The sequence below is a fragment of the Myodes glareolus genome, chromosome 5, assembly GCF_982192425.1.
Source record: "Myodes glareolus chromosome 5, mMyoGla1.1, whole genome shotgun sequence".
Lineage (NCBI taxonomy): Eukaryota > Metazoa > Chordata > Mammalia > Rodentia > Cricetidae > Myodes > Myodes glareolus.
Genome location: NC_142030.1, coordinates 85310621 through 85336292, shown reverse-complemented (window position 1 = coordinate 85336292; position 25672 = coordinate 85310621).

Here is a 25672-nt window from a genome sequence, read left to right as displayed (position 1 = left end):
GTAAACACCAGTGTAGTGGGCCACAAAGACTGAAAGGGAAGTGTAGCTTGTTGAAACAAAAAGGAAAAGTGTAGAGGACCGCAACCACATTCGCCATTGCAAGATGGCACTGACATCCGGTTCCCCCGCCCGGTGAACAGGATAATGCGCATGTGTTGGCAAATTTCCAACGCTGTAGTCCCTGCCTCTCCCGAGGCGTCATCTGGGATGATGGGCAGCTGACCAATCTGAGAGTGACATGTCCGAGGCGGGGACTGTTTCCTATATAAGGGCTGGGTTCGCCTCGCTCTGGGTCTCCGCCATGTTGGCTCATGCTCTCGCTCTCAAGATGCATTAAAAAGCTGTTCTGCAGAAGGATCCTACGTGCCCTGCGTCGTTCTTGCTGGCGAGACAGTAGCGCGGGACAGAAAAGCTCCCCCAATAGAAAAGAGGCCCCAAGGCTATTCAGAATGAATGACATCCATGACCCTAGGGGAGTTGTTCTGCCAGGGCTTTGGGTTCTGTGTGTCACCATTTCCATTCCAGTGGCCTAACTCAGAGGTGACTGAGTGACCCGAGAGGACTAGACAGCCTCTACCAAATCACAACCAGGAATGACGGTGAACCAGAACAGTCTCAGAGAGACAAAGTTAAACCTATAACTTAATAATGGCATTCCCTGCTTTATTAGCTCTAGTTTTGGAAGAGAGGAATAAGGAGAAAAGAAGGAGGAACTGGAAGTTTGACAAGAGAAGAAAAGTGTAAGAAAAAGAGAAAGCTACAAGAAAGAATTGTTTGTAACATTATCTGTAATGTTATGTTTGTTCTATCCTTTATACAGAGAGGGATCTTGCCAAACACTACATAAATGATAACCAAAATTCTCTGCGTGAATGTATGGACAAGTTAGGGTTCTAAGTCATTAAGTGGGACAGCTTACCTATCCCTCCATCCTCATCTGATGGCAGCAACACAAACAATAAATACCTGTGTAGGTCAGTTTGCAGAGTCAGGCCCTCCCAAAGTCCTTTTGTGCTCAACTCTAAATATATGTGGCACTTAATAGATTCGTCAGTGTGTGTGTGTGTGTGTGTGTGTGTGTGTGTGTGTGTGTGTGTATACTGTGACTGTATAATGACAACAAAGAAGGGACCATGAAGAGAGATGGCTCAGTGGTTAAGAGCACTGGCTGTTCTTCCAGAGACCCTGAGTTCAATTCCCAGCAACTACATGGTGGCTCTCAGCCATCTGTAATGAAATCTGGTGCCCTCTTCTGGCCTGCAGGCAGACATGCAGTCAGCACACAGTATACACAATAAATAAATCTTCAAAAAAGAATTTCATTTAAAAAAGAAGGGATCATGAATGAGTGAGAGAAGTGTGCATGGGAAGAGCTGGGTGTGAAAGAATGGGTACAAATGATGCAAATCCCATACTCATGAGTAAAATTCTCAAAAAGGTTTATAAATCGAAGCATTAGAATCCGATGGTTTTGTTTCTTACCTGATAACCTTATAGATAGCTTTTACATTTTTCATATCTTTAAGCCTAAATTAGGAAAAGCATAATGCTACATACTATGAGGACTGTAATTAAAATTTTAGTTAATGTGTTCTGTTTTGAGATTGTAGAATCAATTAATATTATTAAATAATAATATTTAATGTATGATTTTTGTAGACCTTCTTGGTTTTACTAAAGAGTAATTGTATATATCAAATTTTAGGGTTTTTTTTTCGTGACACTAAAAAGTATTTTATTTACTGTGAATGAACAGTTTCTCATTACATTTTAACCAAAAGAAACAATTTTTAAATTGTGAGTTTCCTTAGTGATGCCAAGTGATTTTATGCCTGAGACTTTTCAGATCTGAGCAATATACAGGCAGGAGCAACAACAGGAAATGTCCTAAAATTACTCCCATTTGAAGTGGTCTTCTGCCATATAACATGAAGTCATAGCTAGACCGAAGGCCACAATGTGGAAATGAAACAGAAATGATGTGAACCGTGCTTCTGCTATTCCTGAGAAAGTCCCTCCCCTGCCTGTGGTTAACCTTTCATCAGTAGAGCACATAAAATGGGGGAACTCCAGGAACTTCTGTAGCTCTAAGTAAGATTGTGTCTAAGTGCATAAACCCAACCAATCTATAAATATGGAACCGCTTCTCTTCTGTGTCTTTAGCTACGCTTCACTACAAAGACTCATCACAAGTCCTGCCTGGTGTTTCCATTAGAAACTCACAGAAGGAAACACCGTCATCATTTTTTGGACTGCCCCCCACATGGCCACAAATAGATTTCAATAACAAGCTGAGTAGAGCGAGCCCCATCTATTTCGAATTTTAAAATTGTGAAGAGATAATTGGTCAGCTCTGATTTTGTATTGTAGTCTTTTAAGACAGGCTTAGTCTTTTGGTTGACGTTGAGAAGCTGACTTTCTTCGACAACTGAATCCCTGCTATTAGAGTCCTCAGTTTTGTTTAGTTTTGGCTAAGTCAGCCTGGTCATTTCAAGGGAACTCCTTGTGAGTGATGACAGAGCCTTGACTGGAAATCAGGTCTTCTAACTCCAAGCTCAAGTAAGCTCTCCTACAGCTGCATTTGGTTGAAGCATTTTTATACTCACCCACCAGTGAGGACATCTCAAGGAACCAAGGTTAGCATTGCTGTCTAATGCTCGAAAATTAAACCCAAATCTAAGAAACTAAGAATACATAGAAATGCTCTGTGCCATTGTTAACAGTCATGGCATCCATCAATAAAACTGAGCAGATAAACACAAAAGCAATTGATGGCCATCCCAATGATAAAAGCTCTAAGATGCACCTCAAAAAAGTAAGATTGTATTAACTATTGCACTGGTCTCCATCCCTCTGGTGCTGAAGTATTTATTTAGCTCCCGTGGAGATCCATTTTCAAGGTTTTACCTGGAGCATGGCATTATCTAAAGTTTGTAACTGCAGTTTGCATGTCACTATCATAGATTTTTGTTTCTAAATGGCATCAAAAGGATCAAAGCAAAAGTTCTGACTACAAGAGAAATGGACACAAACATACTTTTAGTGGGAAAGTGAAGCCTAGCAGCATGGGAGAGAGCTCAGTAAAGGACTTGGCACACGAACATGAGGATCTGCACAAAGACCTGAGTTCAAATCCTCAGCATTGTGTAAAAGATGAGTGTTTTAGTGCAGACCAGTAACCCCCATGCTGGGGGTGAGGAGACAGGAGGCTCCTGAAGGAGACTGGTCAGCTCAATTAGCCAAATTGGTGAGCACTCAGCTCAGCGAGAGCCTGTCTCAAAAAATAATATAGAAAACTACTGAAGAAGACATGCAATGTCAATCTCTATTCTCCACACATTGGTATATACCTGTGCACAAAACCTATTTACATCCATGTACACACACACACACACACACACACACACACACACAAAATAAGCAAAGGAAAAAAGAGAAGAAAGGCAAACCCAATTTGAGTGATGCCTTAATGTGAGGTTGGCTTGCTTGATCACCAAGTTTCCTAAAGTTCCTCCCAAAAAGGAGCCCTTATTCTGGCCATGAGTCAGCACTGGAAAACGGCCTTACCATGCCTTCATGTAGTGATGTCAGCTCAAATCTGCATGTCTCATACCACAAAATGAATAACAAGGAGCTTCCAGATTCATCTTGATCTAAGCCTTCCTCATAAAAGCCATGACATTATAAGCAGAATTTGAAATGTGAGACTTTCTCATGGATTTTTATCCCCAGTACAGAAAGGCCTGGTGTGTGTGTGTGTGTGTGTGTGTGTATGTGTGTGTGTGTGAATGTGTGTGTATGTGGGTGTAGTTTTCAGTCTTTCTAGTGGGAAGCGTTTGCATGCTCGACTTAGCCAAAATGCATCACAGGTGCTGTCTTTGCATCCCGGCGTTAATGTCTACTTCCTTGCCCCATTTAAACTGCCCACCTTTTCCCTGGCTTTACTCAGTATCTCCCAGGCTGTCTGTACTTATAGCCAAAGTTAACAGTTTGGAAATGGAGTTAGCAATGTGCCGTGACTGCTTCCAATCAAAGTGTTCAAACTGCCAGGAAATCAGGAAAAGAAAAGAAAGAGCACTTTCCCAAAGCCCAAGTCAAATTTTACCAACACGAATAGTTTTCAGGGCATAGGCTGCTGTTAAACCTTTTCTTTACAAGTATTTTCACGTTCCTTTGAGAGTGTTCACTGAGTTCACAGATGCTTATAATATCTTGACGATTCAAGGAATGTTAAATTTTAGAATCAAATTCTAAGTCCCCTTCGGTTCAAAATTTACTAATTTTATTATCTTCTCTCCAAAGGTCTGGCAAGCAGCTTTGAGTATATAATGTGAAACTGGGTCACATGGATGGCTAAAGCAGAAGTTTATTACCGAAGTCTCAACCCTTCAATGTGCTAAGTTTAATTACCCAAACAGTATATTAACAAATTCTCAGTTAAGCTTTTATTTAAACAAAAACTTGGTCAGCCATTGCTCTGTGTCAGTACTTAAGTGGAGGAGCTTCTTCTATGTGGTCCCTGGATTCATTCAGAGTCAAATGCAGAAGTCTTGAATGATTGATAGCTATGATGCCTATCATTTTGCTTACCATTTTTAAATGTGAAAATTCCTTATTTAATCACTCAGGATAAAGCTGCTGTCAAACTCTCCCACCCTAGCTTTTGCTAGCACGATACATGTCAGGCCATTTCAAAGGCAAGGCATTTGGTGGTTCTGATTCTCACTACCCCTGCTGAAGATAAAGGAGCAATCAGGACCCATACAGATCTGCCATCACCTAAGTACACACAGACCCTTGCCTCTCTTTGTAACGAAGGGACCAATTATTTGGATGGATTTCAAATAATTTTTAGAAAGAAATGGTGCATGGCCATTTGCCTTGTGTCGTCCACAGCCACTTATTAGCCTTTATGCAAATGTAATACCAAGGAGCAAGATTTATTTATTTCCTGTCCTTAGCATACAAACTTTCCCAGGGAGCTAAAACAACTAAATAATTAGCCGTTGCTGGGTCTCTGTCTTCTCCCGACTGCCTTGATGCACACTTTCCTTGGTTTGCGCATTAAGTCTACAAATAGGTTTTAGTTTCCTAGAGTGTTTAGCTCCCAAGTGCACATTCCTAATCAACAAATCAACAACAAAAATGTAGGGAGAAAGAGCTTAAACAAACTGCCATAAGGATTTCCTAAAGTGAGAATGGTTTTGCTTTTTTCATTTTGCAATAGTTCCTTTTGATATAATAGATTCCATTTTATCTTATTAAAATAATGCATGCATATGCTTGACAATTGACACCGACCAGACTCTGGGAACCACAGAGACAACACTGAGGTTGAGAGTGGATCAAGTTGACTCTATATCTTGTTGGGGAAAAAACAACCAAACACGGGGAAGAAGACATTCTAAGAAGCCAGGAGCCAAAGCATCCACATGGGAGTTCTTTGTGCAAATGTGTTGGGAGGAGCAGAAGCACCCACATGCTTCAGCCAACTTCTTAGGATTATCCACGAAAAGATGATGTCTGCCAGGAAGGGAGCATCTGAAGACACGGCAAAGACAGGCATGGCTTGTGATGAAAGAGGAATGAAAGCTGACATTCTTTCAGGAGGTGAAACAAGAACGATTTCAAGAACGCAATGCACTTAGAAGCTTCCTTCAGCCTTCTTTTTGAGTGTTGCCTTCAAATCAAAGGAGGACATCCAGCTTACGCATGGTGGCAAAAAGACCAGGGCAGGTGAAACAACCTTGCTGCAAACGACAAGTCACTGGCTGGAAAGAAGGTGCTGAGCTGAGAAAGGAAATTGCTGCCTACCGAGTAAAAGGTAACTGGTGAATTACAAGAGAAGGAGGCACAGTCGAAGCTGAAAGAGCAAGAAGGGACAGGACAAAGAAGAGAGAGAGGTAGGACAAGGAGGAGGAGGAGGAGGCAGATGAAAAGCACAATGATGATAAGAGTCCTCGTCTTTATACATTTATAGCATTTTAGCCCCTATGTATATAACTCACTCATTTTAAACAAAAATGTTAAAATATAAGGCCATGTAGAGTATTTTTAAATGCTGCAGTGTCTTTTCCTGTAATGTTAACACTGTTCCAAATGTGTCTTTAGGATGCCCTGGTCATTAGCCAATAACCTTGTCTGGTGCAGGGAAGGGGCTGTGAATCCACATGGGAACACACAGAGGGGTCTTGGTTCACAGCACAAGTGCATTGTATATAGGAACAGCAGGTTTTCAACTTCAACTACTTCTGATATCGCATTTATAAAATAATTCTACTCCTATTAACTGAGTATTGCAAAAAAAAGCTATAGCTGTTTGGCTGACATTCTGAATGCTAAGTATAACTTTTAGCAAAAAGTAAATGTAATTTGGAAAAACTAAATTGGAAAACAAGGTTCATATTCTGTTTAATCACCACATGTTTAACGTTATGCCTCTAAACAATTATTTGTCAGAGTATTCCATAATTCAAGATGATCTAAGAAAGTCCAAAATATGACGATGTAAGTGGGTTAGAGGTTATTCTTTCCTCATGGATAATTTCCAGCAGACACTGGGACAACTTGACAGTGCTGGGCCGCAGGTCTCTTCCTCTTGCTGCTCTGATCCTTTCTAGGATGGGGCCCAACTGAGTGTTTAAGAGAGTCATGAGTACTCCTTAGCTCCATCCACACCTGGGGAAGAAGATGGAGTCAGATAGGAGGGAAGCCTCACGTCCTTGAAATGAAGGACCTGACCAGATGGCTGCACCCTTTGCTTCAGCTGGCTTCCATACTGACCACAGTTAATAGGACAGAGAATAGAGCTCTTAGTTGAGGAATCCCGTGTCCAGGTCAATTGTCACTGTGTTTTTTAAAAGGCAGAGTGAATATTGCAGGATTAACTAGAAACTGTGTCATATTCACTACAGCTGTTTATGAATAACTACCTAAGGATACTATCTGTTGAATCTGTGATGCTTGATCCAGATCTAGGAGGCCTCCCCTTCCCTATGAAATTACCTCCTTTATTTTTATAATCCTTCTCCCCCCCAAACCACCCGCATCCTTCCTGCCGCTCCTATCTATGTGTCCACAGGTTTTGATAGCCATGCTCAAGCTTTTATACTGTCAGGGTTAAAAGTGTTTGTATTCTTTTATTTTTCCAAAGGAATTCTTAAACATGTCCTTCAATGAAAGTTGAAAAAAATAATATTGACGTCACACGGCAATGCAAATGTTACTTAGTATTGTGCCAAATATCGTTCCTTCTAGAAGTTCCATGTACTTCTAGAAGACACAGGCTCATGGGAATTCAAAAGAAAATCTTTCTAGACATAAGTTCATGCAAATCTTTTCTCAGTCCTAATCTTTACAAGATCATTTCATATTTGTTAGCTAGATTTTTGATTTGTATAAATCAAAATTTATACAAATTGTGAACTTGTATAAATAATCTTTCTGTTTGATTTTTCTTTTTTTTTCTTTTTTGTTTTTTTTTTCTTCCAACTTCTTGCTTATTCTATCATTTGCTTAGAACCCATTTCATCTGTCTCCATGACTCATCCTATTTATTTCCTCAACTTTCAGGGACATTTTGACATGGAGTTACTAATAACTCTGGGCATTTTGCTGTCCTGACCCTGAGTTTTAACACAGGTTCCGTGGGTATCTCCATACTACTGTCCAGCCTGGCTGCATGGGTTCAGCTACTTGGTTTTCATCCTAGGTACTCTTCCTGCAGCTTGAGCAGACTAGAGTTTTACAAATCCTATATGTTACTCTATACTTGTTCACCTTTCTTTCTTTTCTTTTCTTTCAAACTGCTTTTATTGAACCTAGCAGGGATTGATGCTTGGGCATGGAATTCTGGATTAATGGCATTTGTCCCTCAGCTTGGAAGAAATTGCTGTGACTTATTTTCATTGTTCAAAGTTCCACCTAGAAGCTAGCAATTAGTCCCTGATTTCTCCCCACTTCTCTGGCTTTCTCTCTGGCAACCTGGCATGGTGGTTAGGAACCCTGCAGCTCCTCAGAGTTCTGCTTGTCAGCTTGGCATCTCCTCTCTACTCTGGTGCAGCCTCTCCATGGGAAGTTCAAATTTCTTCTTTCTCTTCAATATCACTATTGGAATTTTTCTCTTTCATTTAATTTTATTGTTTTTAATTATGCAAATGTGTGCATGTATGTATATGAATGCAGGTACCTATAGAGACCACAGCAGTCAGATTTCCCAGGAGCTGGAGCCATGAGCAGTTGTGAGCCACGTGACATGGGTGCTGAGAACCAAACTCAGGTCCTCTGGCAGGGCAGTATGTGCCCTCAACTATTGTGCCATCTGTCCAGCCACTCCCCAGTTCCTCCTGTACAAAGGATTTCTAAATTTCTGTTTGCAGCCCTGATATATTTACCTTATCCTGAGACTGATTCTTACATAGACGTGGATAATAAGTGAACTCTGCCAACTCATTAGCTCACTTTGGGGATGGGGCTAATATGAGAGTATACAATAAAGAAGCCAGTCCAACTCTAACCCAGTTCTAGGACCAGGCAACAGAAAGGTTGCTTTTAGAGAGTGCAGCTTGCTTAGTTGTTGTTTTGGAGAGTTCCTCCTTTATAATGTGAAATGCAAGCTCTTTCCTCTGTCTTCCCATAACAACATGGCAGAGTGCTTTTTCTCCATGATGCTTGCACATGGACTTGTACCATTAAATTGCTTAGCTGTTATCATGCTTTTATAAGATAAGCGTCCCTGATGGATGGAAAATCAAGGCACACAGTTAAAATGCTTGCCCAATAACTGACATCCAGGAAGACACAGAATGGAAATAAACATTGTTCTGTGTTGATTTGTAGAGGTGTTTGCAAAAGCTACTCTTTCAGTATTGTGCCAAAGTTGCTTCTGTATGGAGAACGCAAGATGCCAGTGAGTTCTGTATCCAGGCAGTGAGTGGGCACAGGCAGGTTAATTTTAGGGATTCAGAACAAAAGCTTATTCAGAGTCAGAGATCGCTTTTCCACTTCTGTCAAAATCAAAGACCACGGCTTCATCATTCCCACCCCTTCAACATTTACTACAGTGTTTAGGGACTCATAAATATCTATTAAATTAAATAATAGTACAATAAATTTATTAAACAATCTCTATGTGTCAACCAAAAAAATTAATCCTAATGATTTGAAGGAAAGACATTTAGAACTGGCATGAGATGAATAACAGCAGTAAATATAATTTGCCTTCATCTTTTCTTTTCATATCTCATATTTAAAAAATAGATAATATAATGCTACGGCAGGCTCATCCATAATCAGTCAGCAACTGCCAAGTTTGGAAGTACAAATTAGACCTGCCACATAGAATTCTTCTGCCTTGAACCTGAGCTCAATAATACCATTTCTACGGTCAGTAAAGATTAATAATTCATCTGAACACAGTGAGATATGGAGAATTAGTTACCATTGTGTTACTAACTTTCCTGATTATGTATTCTCTCAGGATTAACAGTAATTATGATTTACTGACCGAGAGCATATGTTTTGTTTTCATGACATTTAGCAGGACTATATCATTAATCAAACTTTTGTTTTCCATAAATCTGAAGAGTCATTCTAAAGGAGTTTCAGAGAAACTCCTAATTACTGAGAGCCATGATCATGCTACTACAGGATGTTCTGAATATAAATATATTAAATACTATACTTATGGGTATTAATTATTAAGTTCATCTAGGAATAATAAGCTTCATAGTACAAGTAATAACAATTGCACAAAATAATACTTAAGATCTAGGAGAAACATAAAGACCGCATCAATGAGTGTAAGAATGGTAAATAAGATTGAGTCAAATATCATGGAGAAACACTGTGTGGTCTTACAGAAGTAACTGCTTATAAAACTGGTGAGGGTGACAAATCTTGATTCTATATGTCCTTTCTCATCTATTATAGGAATCTATGGGCAAAATATCTTACAACCATAAAATCTGTATTCTCATACATGTGAAATAGACAAGCCTAGGGCAGAAGAAAGATAATGCAGAAATATTTCCTCTGTAACCAAAGATCGTGTTGACTATTGGACGGTCTACCAGCTCTGTGCCCTTGACTCAGCTGTCTTTTCTGATCTACTCCCACACCCGCCTAGTTTGTTTATCTATATAATGGGAGAAATACTTCCAGTTCTAGGTAGATGATCAAGAAAACCTTCATAGGAGGTAGGGCTCTTGCTGCAGTTATTGTTTGTAGGTATCGTGAGTGATATAAAGAGTTAGTGTTTCTAAGAAGTACAGAAAGTTTCAGAGGTTCTAATTTCTTTATATATACTAGAAAACAATAGTTCATGGTGTCCAAGGGAAATTAAATACCTAGAAATAGTTTCTGTAGGTGATAAGAGCTCTTCTAAACCCATAAGAAAAGAAAGAGAATAGTAAAATTAACAAAAATTGAGTGTTAACATGCAGTTTAGAAAAATAAACACTATCTATGGTAAATGCTGTGGCCTGAACATTTATGTTTCTTCAAAATTCATACACTGAAAGTTTAACTTCAAAGGATGGTTTTAGATGGGGCCGCTGGAGGCTGAGAAGACAGTTGGACTAGTTTCATGGTTAAACAGCCTAAGAGATCTCCTTCCTCATGAGGCCACACCAAGAAGGTGCCATGTGTGAGCCAGAGAACAAGCTATTTCAGGTCAGAGACTAATGTTGTTAGTATTCTCATCATGGACCCCCTACCTTCTTAAAATGTCAGAAATAACTGTCAGTTATTAAGAAGACCCCATTGATAGCATTTTGTGATAGAAGATGCATGGACTGTGTTCTGGTTTGTTTTCTATTGCTGTGGAAAATGACCATGGCTAAAGGTAAGTGGGGAAGCAAAGGGTTTGTCCAGTCTTACAGTTCAGTTTCCAACAGTTCAGCGTTGAGGGAAACCAAGAAGGAAACTCGAGGCAGGAACTGGAGAAGAATGGAATGTTACTGACTGGCTCTCGATGACTGCTCAGCCTGTTTTCTTCTGTAATCCAGCACCACCTGTCTCGTGGTGGCATTACTCCCACACCAGTCATTAGTCAAGAAAATGTCCTTACAGACTTGACCATGGTTCAACTTAATGAAAGTCTTTTCTCAGTTGAAGTTCCCTCTTCCCAAATGACCATGCCTTATGTCACATTGACAATAGTAATGATGATGATAATAATAATAAATAATAATAATAATAATAAATAAAATCATCATCATTATCTAACCAGGACAGATTATGACAATGGCTATACACAATAAAATGCATAATTTGTCTCATAATAGAAAATATCATCAATTAAAACCTATGAGTCCATTTCTCACATGTCAGAAATGTGAAAACAAAAGCTGATACCTATAGTTCCAAAGAGAAAGAGAGGAGTTCTCTAAGGCAACTGGTTTCAACCTCATTGACACAAAAGATGCCGTGCCATTTCAGCAATCCCTCTTCAAGGAACATAGTCTTTGGGCTTACTTTGATAATTTTTTCCAGAACACATAAGCATATTTATTATAGAAAGAATTAGTAATAGCAAGAAGAAAAATGGTAGTAACAACCAATGTCTTAATTCCTAGGAGCCTGGCTAAAGTATAGAATATGCATATGATCTAACAGAAGAATGATAGAGGCTCAGTTTTCTTTTAATTGATGTAAAAGTAATTAAGAAAATGTAACATGTATAGAATATAGAGAATTCAGAGTCTTCTTAATCAAATCAGGATTTAATTGCTTGTTTATTTAAAAAAATCATTAGTAAAGGTTTTCTTTACATCTTGGACATTGCATTTTAATCACATTTATCATTTTGTTTGCTGATATGAACTTTATTTCTTCATCTCTCATCATTTCTCAATGGTTCTTACTGTATACGCATGGCTTAACAAACTCCAGTCAGGTGCCGAATCTGATCCTCTGTTCTGAAAATAAAGTCCTACTGGAATGCCACAGCGTCCATCTGTTTGCACACTGCCACGAGTACTTTTCAGTTCAGGAACATGTCATTAGCGCAACAGAATCTACATAGCCAACACCAGAAATAGTTATTATCTGACCTTTTAGAGGAAAAGCTTGTCAGCCTAATACATAGAAAAAAAATTTACTGAACTTCATGTATTAAGTATAAGCAACTTGCTCACTTAATCTTCATACTATTTATGTATTAATAGATTTAATTAATAAATCTATAATTTATTAATAATCAATAATTAATTTATGTATTAAAGCCTATTTTCGTAGGCTTTCTCATTTTTTTAATCCTATCTCAGCAATGACAATACTACCTTCTTATTTTATTTGCAGTTTTAAAGTTTTTCCTCTGTCCTAATTACATTGGGGAGAATTTCCAGGAAGCTATCAAATAATCTGTGTGGTTGGTGTGGGAGAATTATCTGTAATCTGTCAATCATGTATTTTAATAAAACGCTGATTGGCCAGGCAGGAAGTAGAGGCGGGGCAAAGAGAACAGGAGTATTCCAGGAAGGAGGAAGTCCCTCCGCCATTCCTGCCCAGATAACTGAAGAAGCAAGATGTGAGCTGACAGGTGAAAAAGGTACCAAGCCATATGGCTAACATAGATCAGAATAATGGGTTAAGATAAGTCATAAGAATTAATAAGTAGCCTGACCTAATGGGCCAATCAGCTTTATAACTTATAGAGATCTCTGTGTGATTGATTTTCTCTGGGACTTGCTGGCTGTGGGGTACTGGGCGGGAACAGATACCCCAACAAGCCAGCCCCTCATGTTACATGTGGTGGTTGATAGTCTGACTTTCATAGGATTGCTTCTAAGATGCCTCTGCAAACATGACCTTAATTTTATTTTTCGATGTGTATTTTTATCATATTAAGGAAATATCAACCAAGTTTTCTTTTACTTGAGTTTTGTATTAGTCAAGAATGACCACTGGCTTTTATTAAAGAACATTGGCTATTATCTTTTTACAACATTCTAATCTGCTGATGTGGCCAATCCAGAGATTCAGTCTATATCTCATTTCCAGGGAGACTTGCTGGTCAGGCCAGCTATAGGAAGTACAGTCACACCAATTCTTCATCCACTTCAGGGTCTGCCTCAGTTGACCAGAGATGCCTGTACACAGAGAGGAAGCTCAAAGAGCTAGTGACTAAGGAGGAATAGCACACACATTCTCAACAGACTAAAGTTCAGGAAAGCCTGCCATGAGTTCTCCATCTGTCCAACTCTGCTTCTTCCCCTTTCCGTTCACAGATACTGATCGTTCACAAAAATCCTGCACTTTCAAGTCCCATATCCCATAATGCCAAAGAACCTAACTCCCTGTTTTCATACAATGTTTAATATTTACTTAAATTTCTAAATATGGTAATTTGTGCTTTTACTAATATTAACTCATGGGACTGGAGAGTTACGAGCACTGGCTTATCTTCTAGAAGTCCTGAGTTCAATTACCAGCAGCCACATGGTGACTCACAACCAACTATAATGGGATCTGATTTCCCTTTTCTCTCTGATGCCCTCTTCTTTCATTCAGGCATACATGCAAATTACATTAAGTACATTAATAAATAACATTAACTCATTTAATCCTGACAGTAGCCATATACAGTGGGCACTATTTACTAAATTACATTATTACAAATAATAATTGAATTTTATTTTCTATCATTTCTCTTTATACTATTATGAATAATTTAAATATAAAAAATATTAAGGAAGAGTACATATCTCCTGTGATGATTTCATGAGCTTGTGTCACTTAGAACACTCAGTATGGTTGGCTTCAAAGTAAGGACTTTTAAAATGATAACAATAATTATTCTGTATCATTTATTTTTACATATAAAGACTCATAATCACTAAAATAGTAGAATTTGAGAGGGTATCTAAATGTATATTGAATTTCAAAGATGAAAAATATTTACATACTTATATACCACCGCAATTCTTACACTTTTAATAGCTCTATTGGTGGTTTTTTGCTTTATTTAAAAATATATTAACCTGGTTTTGCTCTAGTCAAGGACAGTTTTGTTGGTTTCAGTGCAAAAGATACTGATTAAGTGCAGTGAAATGTGGCCAAAATATCATGAGTAAAGATAATCCTTCCAGAGTTATCTATTGAAACAAATAAATATTTAAAGACAGTGAATTAGTACTGAGCATTAGCATTTGGGAAAAGGTTATTAAAATAGGAATCTGAAAATAAAATGATTTCAACCATGGAAAACAATATAAATAAGGATTAAAAGAAAACAACCTTGCAAGTCATGAATGAGCATCTCTGAATAAAGAAGTGGATGGCAAGTTTAAGGTGCTTGCCATCCATATATTTAATTTTACATTTTAAAAGCTATTATAAGCTGTTTAGATTAGTTTCTAGATACTCTTAACATGACCATGCATAGTATAATTGAGATCTGTATTTGATCTTATGGAACTCACATGGACTTCAGAAGGAATGCTCATAATGTGATCACCAAGCTATTAAACATATGTTCACATGTGGAAAGAGGTTTAACGTTTGCATTTGTACATTTAATTTTGACTGTGTACCTAAAATTTATTTTAAACCACCTTCATGCCCAAACATATTTCATGTTTTTATCAATTCTTAATTTTTAAAATAAAAGCCTACTACTTTTATTTCCCTCTAAGATAAAATATATGTACTAGTGGATTGAAAAAATATGTAAGTAGTTTTACCATTAATTATATCTTATTCTTGAAGATCGCTGATAAAGAAGTACAATTAACCTAACATAATTCTAGTACCCATCAGCCACACATCCATGAGTTAGTTCCCCTAGGAAAACAGACAACCAAACATTCCTTTCAGAGGCATTTCACTTTTTAACATCTCTTGACTTTTTTCTTTCACATGATGGTCAGGGTGAGCAACCCTTATCTCTCAGATGTGTTTATGGTTGTAGGTTACAGAGAGGACTTTCACAGTAAAATACCCGTAAAAAAGTATCGGCGTGCATAGACATAGACCACCAGGAATAAATCAGCACCACAGCAGAGCAATTCAGCAACTCTGGTGAGGGAACCAAATTCAAACCATTTCATCAGCCATTCTGATATTGTTGGTGTTTGGACGTGTGGTTATTAGATTAATGAAAGTTTATTCTGCAACATAATTAAATTCTACTAAAATGAAGAAAAAAGAATAGAGAAGACAGAAAAGGACAAGATAGGAAGGGGAAAGGGGAGAGACTAGGAGGGAATAAAAAGTGAGTGCCAAGTGGAGGTGAGGGGAGCTGACTATGTAAAGGGATAAAGTCCATAGTTAAAAAATCTCGAAGTCAATTCTTTCAACATTATTGTGGGGGTAGACATGGGTACTCATTGTTCATGTAACTGTGTTATTACCTACTTGCCATAGTTAAACTGATACACAGCAGAGAAGGTGAGCCTGAAATCTGAGGTTTGCCTTCCTGGTTTCCAAGTCCATAAGCTCAACACTGTACTGTGTTAACCCGAAGCTTTGCCTCCCACGACACATGTGCCAACTTCAGCTGTGTATCGTGTCCCAGACAGCATTATTTGCTGACCTTATTGCTCTGACCATTTCTATTTAAATAGTGCCATGTTCCCTTCACTACCATCACAGTTCTAAGAAAATAAAATACGTGACTGAATGGTATTTGCCTTCAAAGTGCTGCCTTATACCTCGAATTTCAGTTTCATAAAGAAAATCACTTTGCACAGGGTAGGTAGCCCATAGATGTTGACTGAACGTTGAGTGAATGAATGGATGGGTGAAAAAGCAAACCTCACTAAAGCAAATGTCTTTCTAACAGCGATCTTTCTAGTACCTCTACTTAGCCTAAAAGTACAGTGCCCACATTACAGATACTGACATAATAGCATTATGATTTCCCTGATCTCTCACCGCATCTGGGGGCCAGTGTTGGGGGTTTGGGGTACAGATTATATCCTGAGTTTGATACCAAAAAAGTTTTATCTTAGCTGGAAGAAAGCAAGCTGTCTCCAATGTCAAAGTCGGTGCTACAAAATAGTGGGGAAGAAAGGTAGGAGGCTCTCATCACTAAGGCTGCACCTAGTGATGCCCAAAATGCAAAGAAAAATAAAATATATTTACTTTATTACACAGGATCTTTTCTTGGGTGTGTGTGTGGGGGGGGTTGAGACAGGGTTTCTCTGTAGCTTTGGAGCCTGTCCTGGAACTAGCTCTTGTAAACCAGGCTGGCCTCGAACTCACAAAGATCTGCCTGCCTCTGCCTCCTGAGTGCTGGGATTTAAGGCATGTGCCACCACTGCCCAAGATCACACAGGATCTTATGAGAATACCATCAGCTTTATAAATCAGAGAAATATCAGAAGGAAGATGTCTCACATAAAATATTTTAAATATGGTTCTTTTAATAAGTTAATAACCTGGTGAAGTCATTGATCTTTGCAAAGACACAGGCTGAGTATAATCTATTTAGAGGGAACATGCCATCCACTTCCTTATGTGAACTTCAGCTATACTTTCAAGTTTTTTATAAATATGTGAAGTGCCGGGAACAATGGAACTTACTCAGTAAAACACAGAGTGCTAACGTTTGACCCTATTGGCACATGCACTATTTGAAAACGAAAGAATTTCCACATTCTCAGCTAACAGAAAACCTTACGAGCTATGTTTGTCACTTGCATTTCATTAAATGCCGTGTAGTGTCCTGTGATTTGCAGCAGTGCCTTAGAATAAGCTGTTTTATCAGTTCCGTGACCCAGAAAGACTATATATGTACAGCATATACATGAGAATATTTATGATAGTGATTAATTATAGAGAATGGCACCTTAGAAGCATGCAAATGAAAATGTGGGTAATATATTCCATTATTAATATTCCTGTGTGAAGTGGGCGGTCTGAAGAGAGAGGAACAATGACAGGCAGTGGAGTTGGGTCAGACCAAAGGATAAATCTTTTGTAGGAAAACGGAGAAGGAATTATTGCAAGCATTGAGCTATTATCCTAACATGAGACGTGCAGAGCAATAACACCATATTTGTAATTGTAATTATAGTCTTATAAATAAAAGATCAATTCTGAAATCAGACTTTTATATTTTTCAATAAACGTAGATAATATATCCATGATAGTAATGACAAACAGTTCATGTTATGCCTCAATAGAATCTTAAATCCTCAAGCATAACTCTCTCCATGGATCTGAGGCAGGAAAAATTTCGACCTTTTCATAGACAAGAATCATTGTCTTGATTTTTGTTATTATTATTATAGTTTTAAAAAAGAAAACAAGTTATCTTTTTTTCATTTTGCATAACAAACCCAGTTCCCACCCCCTCCCCTCCTCCCATTCCTTCCACCTTCCTCCCATCCTACCACCTCGCCCCCCATGCACTCTTCAGAGAGGGTAAAACATATTGCTTTGGGGAAGGTCCAAGATCCTCCCTACTATACCAAGGCTGACCAAGGTATCCATTCAAAGAGAACGGGTTTCCAAAAAGTACATGCAGCAGGGATAATTCCTGGTGCCACTACAGTGGCCCCATAGTCTACCCCAGCCATACAACTATCACCCACATTCAGAGGGTCTAGTTTGGTCCTATGCTTGTTACTTGCCTGTACAGCTGGTGTTGGTGAGCTCCCATTAGCTCAGCGACACTGTTTTAGTGGGTGTCCCCATTATGGTCTTGGCATCTTTCATATTCTCATTCCTCCCACTCTTCACTTGGACTGTGGGAGCTCAGCCCAGTGTTCTGCTGCAGGTCTTTGCCTCTGTTTCCATCAGTTGCTGGATTAAGGTTCTATGATGACACTTAAAATATTCATCAATCTTTAAGGAACTGGTCTCCTATGCCAATGTGTTCAAGTGTACTTCCCACTTTCTCTTCTATAAGGTTCAGTGTGACTGGCTTTATGTTGAGGTCTTTGATCTATTGGGATTTAAGTTTTATGCATGGTGATAGATATGGATCTATTTTCATTCTTCTACATGTTGATATCCAGCTATGCCAGCACCATTTGTTAAATATGCTTTCTTTTTTTCCATTTTATATTTTTTGCTTCTTTGTCAAAAATCAGGTGTTCATCGATGTGTGGATTAATATCCAGGTGTTCAGTTAGGTTCCATTGGTTCTCCTGTCTGCTTTTATGTCAATACCAGGCATTTTCAGTACTGCAGCTCTGTAGAAGAGTTTCAAGTCAGGGATTGTGATGCTTTTAGAAGTTCTTTTATTGTACAAGATTGTTTTGACTATCCTGGGTGGTTTTTTTTCTTTTCCATATGAAGTTGAGTATTGTTCTTTCATGGTCTGTGAGAATTTTGCTGGGATTTTGATGAGTATTACATTGAATCTGTAGATCACTTTTGGTAAAATTGCCATTTTTTACCAAGTTAATTCTACCTACCCAAGAGCATGGGAGATTTTTTTTCACTTTCTGGTGTCTTCTTCAATTTCTTTCTTCAAAGATTTAAAGTTCTTGTCATACAAGTCTTCCACTTGCTTGGTTAGAGATACTCTGAGATATTTTATGCTAATTGTGGTTGTTGTGAAGCATGATGTTTCTCTGATTTCTTTCTCAGCCCATTTATCATCTGTGTAAAGGAGGGCTACAGATTTTTTTAAAGTTAATCTTGTATTCTGCTACATTTCTGAAGGTGTTTATGAGGTGTAGAAGATCCTTGGTAGAATTTTTTTGGTCAGTTATGTAAACTATCATATCATCAGCAAGAAGTGAGAGTTGGACTTCTTCTTTTCTGGTTTGTATCCCCTTGATCTCCTTTTGTTGTCTTATTGCTCAATATAACCCCAATAGCACAGACGCTGAGAGAAACAGTTAATAAATGTGACCTCCTGAAACTGTAAATCTTCTGTAAAGTAAAGGATATGGTCAACAAGACAAAATGGCAGTCTACAGAATGGGAAAAGATCTTCACCAATCCACATCAGACAGAAGTCTGATCTTCAAATTATACAAAGAACTCAAGAAATTGGTCATCAGAAGAACAAATAATCCAATAAAAAAAATGGAGTACAGACCTAAACAGAGAACTCTCAACAGAGGAATCTAAAATGGTTGAAAGACACTGAAGAAAGTACTCAACATCCTTAGTCATCAGAGAAATGCAAATCAAAACAACTCCGAGATTCCATCTTACACCTGAAAAAATGGCCAAGATCAAAACATTGATGACAATTTATGCTGGAGAGGTTGTGAGGTAAAGGGAACACTCCTGTATTGCTAGTGGGAATGTAACTGGTACAGCCCCTTTGGATATCAGTACAATGATTTCTCAGAAAATTAGGAAACAACCTTTCTCAAGACCAAGTAATACCACTTTTGGGTATATACCCAAAGGATGCTCAATTGTACCATAAGGACATGTGCTCAGCTATGTTCACAGCAGCATTGTTTGTCATAGCCAGAACCTGGAAACAGCCTAAATGCCCCTCAACTGAAGAATGGATAAGGAAAATGTGGTACATTTACACAATGGAGTACTACATAGCAGAAAAAATAATGACATCTTAAAATTTGCAAGCAAATGGATGGAGCTAGAAAACATCATTTTGAGTGAGGTAACCCAGACCCAGAAAGACAGTTATCACATGTACTCACTCATAAGTGGTTTTTAAACATAAAGCAAAAAAAGAATCCAGCCTACAAATCACAATCCCAGAGAACCTAGACAACAATGAAGACCCTAATAGAGACATACATGGATCTAATTTATATTAGAAGTAGAAGAAGACAAGATCTCCTGAGTAAATTTGGAGCATGGGGACCATGGGAGAGGGCTGAAGGGGAAGGGAGAAGCAGGGAGGGGAGCAGAGAAAAATGTATAGCTCAATAAAATCAATCAATAAAAAAAAGATACTCATCAATCTGACTAAAGGACAAGGCCAGTTAGGTCAACCTCTCCTCTATTGCTTAGGGTCTTAGTTGGGGTCATCTTTATGGATTCCTGGAAATTTCTCTAGTGTCAGGTTTCTTGCTAGCCCCAAAATGGCTCCCTCAATCAAGAAATCTCTTTTCTTGTTCTCTTCTCTGTCCTTCCTCCATCTCAATTATCCCATTCCCTGAAGTCCTCCTTCTTCCTCTTCTCCCCTCCTCTTCCCCCTCTGTCCTTCCTTCTCCCTTCACCCCTATGCTCCCAATTTTCTCAGGCGATCTTTTCTATTTCCCCTTTCCAGGTAGATCTATATGTTTTTCTTAGGGTTCACCTTGTTACTTAGCTTCTCTGGCGTTGTGGACTGTATGCTCATTATCCTTTGCTTTAGAGCTAGTATTCACTTATGAGTGAGTACTTACCATGTTCATCTTTCTGGGTCTGGGTTACTTCACTCAGGATTTTCTAGTTCCATCCATTTGCATGCAAATTTCAAGATGTCATTGTTTTTTACCACTGATTAATACTCCATTGTGTAAATGTACCACATTATCTTCATCCATTCTTCAGTTGAGGGGCACCTAGGTTGTTTCCAGGTTCTGGCTATCACAAATAATGCTGCTATGAACATAGTTGAACAAATGTCCTTGTAGTACGATTGATCATCCTTTGGGTATATGCTGGGTCCTGAGGTAGGTTGATTCCCAGTTTTCTGAGAAACCGCCATGCTGATTTCCAGAGTGGTTGTACAAGTTTGTACTCCCACCATGCTGATTTTCTTCAGGTAGCACAAATAGTCCACTTGCTCCCCACCTCTGACTGTCACTCAGAAGTCCTGACCATGAACAGCACCCACTTCAGAGTCCCTGTGGATGGAGCAGGGATGTCTTTTCCTGTGGCTTTTCCATTGCTGGGTCACTCTCAGTTCTTTATACACTGGACCTTATTCGTGTTCCCACTTCCCACAGTGCTCTAGACTGTGCTGTGCACATGGCAGACACTTGGTGACTTTTCTAAAATACTGTTCTGTACTTTAGGATAAAAAAAAAAGAGTTGGAAGAATCGTACTGGAAAAAGAAAGGGAAATCCAGAAGCCTGGCTAAGTGTCAATATCAGCCCTAAGTTTAAAAAATATATGGATTCCTTGGCACAGTATCAGATGTATGATTCAACACCGCTGGAGTACAGCCTAGGAATTGAGTTTCATGCGGATCCCAGGTGATTTTCATGTGCAGCTGGCAATGGGAATGCTTGGTCTGAGACCTAATATTTCTTTATTTGCAAGGCTAGTGTTCCAAAAATTAGTGTAATAAATAACACCTTCTTGCTATATATTTCTCAAAGTGTCTATATATAATATATATATTATATATTTGAGTAATAATATTTAACAAATTGTATCCATCAAAGATACATTTAGTGCATTGTTGCTGGTTGAGCGTTGTTCTGTCAGCGGCAGCTCTTTTCCCAGGCAATTAACTTCCTCCTAAAAAGGGCCATCCCTCAGCTCTCATCTTTCTTGCTATCATTCTGTGTGCTCACAGCCCTGACTGCTAAGGACCAGTGAATGGACTGGTAGTCCTGAAAATGACTGGAGTCTGCAGCTCATTCTCGATGACACACTCAAGCACAGAGAAATCTTCCTCTCCTGCACCTTTCTCTAGTTCATTTGTTCAGAGGTATGGAGACGGGAAACAGAGAGACTTTTCAAACTAAATAAAACTAGCCTTGGTACAGATACCGTGTCCCAAAGCAGTGTGGCACCGACACAGTTGCCAGTGTGCACTCCTGGGAAGAATTCCTAATTCTTGAATCACTTCCTGTATCACTCAGGAGGAGAAGAGGTTTGGTAGAGAGGTTGGCTTCAGCCTCCCTGCCATGGTTGAGACACTCCTACCATGGACAGCTGTTGAGGTTCAGGCTGTGCAAGGATGCTGTGTCTCTGAGTCTGTCAGTTACATCGTAGACTCCTTTATTCCTACTTTACTGAGCCAAAGAGGCAACTTCCACATTTGTCAGGACAATATTTCTGGCAAATGACAGCCAAGCTTCTTGTTCTAGTGGGATTCGTGCTTGCTCCTCCACTTTAGCTCACAAAATGGAAGTAACTGAATATTTAAAAAAAATCTCACCCATCTAACATAAAAGATTAGTCTTTATTTCTGAGCTATTATTGTTTGACGGACTGTTATATTTAATAGCAAATATCTCAGTACTTTCAAACCCTCTTGCTTGGATATGAATGCAGTGGGAGAATTAGATATTTCAAGCTGCCGTGGATAGCCTTGTGTCCTTTTGCTTTGCATTGCTGGAATAGTATTTTTGATTTCCTATATAAATGCATGGTTATATTCATCAGTTCAAATCTCTAAGTAATAACCAACTATCACAAAACAGCCTAAAAAGTTTTTTTAATGCAAATTCCTCATGAATATATCATAGTCTAATGATTACAGCTTAGCAGGTATAATATGTTGTGTGGGACTTCTTTAATGTAATATTTAACTGGGGCTAAAATTAAGATCTTGTCACAAGTGTAATACTTTCAAAATATTACAAAATATTAATTATCACATTGCTTCTCCCCAAATATCAGAAAAATATGTGTCAATTATGATAAAAAAGAACATATAAATCTAGTAAGGAACTTAAATATTTGGAATACTGAATAGACAGACTGCAGAACATACATGTCATCCTACAGTAAGAAGATATAGTCAGTACGGTCACTGCTTTGCACACTACGCAGCACGGACATATGTGGTCTATGAACACAAGGTGAGCTTCAGTTCTGCTCACATGCTAAGCCAAACTGATGACTCAAAGGGAAGGGGAGAGAAACAGAATTTTTAAATGAAGAAATAAACCTCAATTACATTAACCTGCTTTTTGACAGAGATGTCAAAAACATACATTGGAGAGAGGACAGCACCTTCACAAATGGCTTTGAGAAACCTGTGTGTCAACATACAGAAGGAAGCCAGATCCTTGTCTCGTGCCTTGCCCAAAACTCAACTCCAGGTGGATCAGATATCTCAACATAAAATCGGACACTTTAACGTGCTAGAGGAATAAGTTAGGGGTAGCTTGAACACGCAGAGGGGAGTAAAGATTCTGGTGACACAGAAAATAACACCAATAATTGACAAATGGAATCTCATAAGAGATGAAAAACAACATATAGCAAAGGAAGAAGTTGGGTAAAGAGGTGGAGCACAGAATAGGGGAGGGGACTTTGCCAGCTCTACATCCAACAGAGTATGAGTGATGAGAAAACCAACATTCAACAACACCAACAACAAAGATTAGACACCGAGCAAAACAACAACCCAATTAATGGCCTACAGAGAGTCTCAAAAGACAAAAGATAGATGGCTGGGAACCTTTTAAGAGAATTCAACAACCTTATCAGTGAAACACTCTTCAAAACTACCCTCTCATCTCAGCCAGAATTGCTGTTGTCAACAATATCAGTAACAGCATAGCCTGGTGCAGACGTGGGGAAGGGGAGGGTTTATCCACTGCTTGTGGGAGGATAAATTGGTGCAGCCACTATAGAAAGCAGTCTGGCAGTTCCTCAAAAAAACTAAAAGTAAAATTACTCCATAGCGCAGCCATACCGACTCCTGGGCATAGACCCAGTAATTATATTTTTACAAAAAAAATAATTTTTGGTGATAAATAAACTATAACCATTTGAAATGTACATCAGTACAGTTAACACTGAACAACACTCAACAACACTCATGGAAAACAGAAGGGTTGGTCTTGATTACATATCCCATAATCCCTATGCTTTATCCTAAAATTAAATTTCAAATCAATTTCACAATCTCTGTATCATTCAGAAGCATATCACCCTTAAAAGAAAGGTTTTTTTTTTTTATCGCACAGACCTTTATTTGAGGGAAGAAAGGTTTTTATAGTGAGAAAAATCACAGTTTTTGAACTACCACAACCGTGTAAACATCCTTCCTTGTCAACTATCAATGACCCAGAGCAAACTGTGACATTAAAACACACTGAAATTTTTCTCAAATCAGACACCCGCAGAGAAAAGACATTTAAAGTTAAAGTATATTTAAGACTATTTACTATCAACAATATCACAGGAAAAACAAAATATTGGCACAAATAACTATCAAAAAGAATTTTATTCCAAAAGGGCAAAATGTGTAACTATTTCTAATTTATTTTTCAATCCTTTAGAGCTCCTATTTATTATAGTTGAATATTTTAGTGTTACTATTTTATGTTCAATTACTTTACATGGTTTAAGAAAATAACTCGCTGACAAAGAATTTCTAAGAGAGAGGCTACCCCATTCAGATTCATACGAAAGTACCCCAGCCGTGATAGCTCTGTCCCAGGTTCTTAGCTCTCTTGGTAGATAGATGACCATGCAGGCTAATGGGATAGCTTTCATAGTTACTCTAGCTCAAAAGTTCCAGGAAGGCGCCCACCTGGAAACCAGTGGCCAATGGGATGAGACATTTGATTGTTCACATCTAAACCACATGATCACCAGGACTGGGGGGTAGAGGTCAAAGCGACAGCCCAAGTGGAAGCCACACAGAATTGGAAGGATGGTTTCCCAGAGGAGAACTTGAACTCCCTGGTACAAAAAGAAAGAAGGGAAAATATTTGACAGGCTAAATCACAATTACTGTCATTGGTTGGCATTTTTTAGTTGATTTCTGAGTTTGTAAAAACTTCAGAGGTAGTTGACAGCAACAACTAAGACTTTTATTACCTCTGGGATGAAGATAGCTTAGGCAGCCTTTACCACATAAACATGAAAACCTAAGTTTTATCCCTCAGAAGCCAAGTAAAAAGCCAGGTGTGGTGGCATGCATGCCAATAATCCGAGCCCTGGAAAGATGGGAGACAAGATGATCCTTGAAGCAGACTGGCCAGTCGGTCTACCGAAGTCGGTGAACTCCAGCTTCAGTGGGAAATTCTGCCTCTAAAGATAAGGCAGAGAGTGGCTAAGAAAAGCCTGACCTTGACCTCTAGTCTCCACAGACAAGTGCAAACACCTGCGCACGCGTGTACACACGCACGCACACACACACACACACACACACACACACACACGGTTTTATCACCCCTTATAGAGTGTTCTAGCCTACTTCCTATTGCTGTAATAAAATCCTCACCAAAATCGAAGGTTTATTTTTAACTCACACATCCTAGTGCGCCATTAACAACCTCATAGAGTAAAGCTTCGTGCCTTCGTGCAAGTTTGTCCATAGGTCCACGGAGATCAGACCCACCCACCGTGGGCTGGGCTCTGCTACATCAATGAGCAAATAAACATGGCCACAGGCCAAGGAAACTTCTTAGTTGAGGTTCCCTCTTCCCAGGGAACTCTAGCATTGTGTCGAGTTAAATTACTCTAAATGCGCGCAGATGGCGAGGCTGCACATCTATGCTAAGATGCCACTGTCTTCACTTCTGCATATTTTTAGAAATTTGTGGTTTAACATTTAACTGTCTAGTAAACATTTGAGCATCTATTCTTTTTTAAGATTTTTATTCATTTATTTGGTTTTTCAAGACAGGATTTCTCTGTAGTTTTGGAGCCTGTCCTGGAACTCGCTCCTGTAGACCAGGCTGGCCTCGAACTCACAGAGATCTGCCTGCCTCTGCCTCCCGAGTGCTGGGATTAAAGGCATGCACCACCACTGCCCAGCAAGATTTATTTTTATTTCACATATAGTCCTGTTTTGCCTGCATGTATGTTGGTGTAGCGCAGGCATATAGTGCTTATGGTGGCCAGATGGACCCCCACCCCCCGGAATCAGTTAAAGACAGCTGT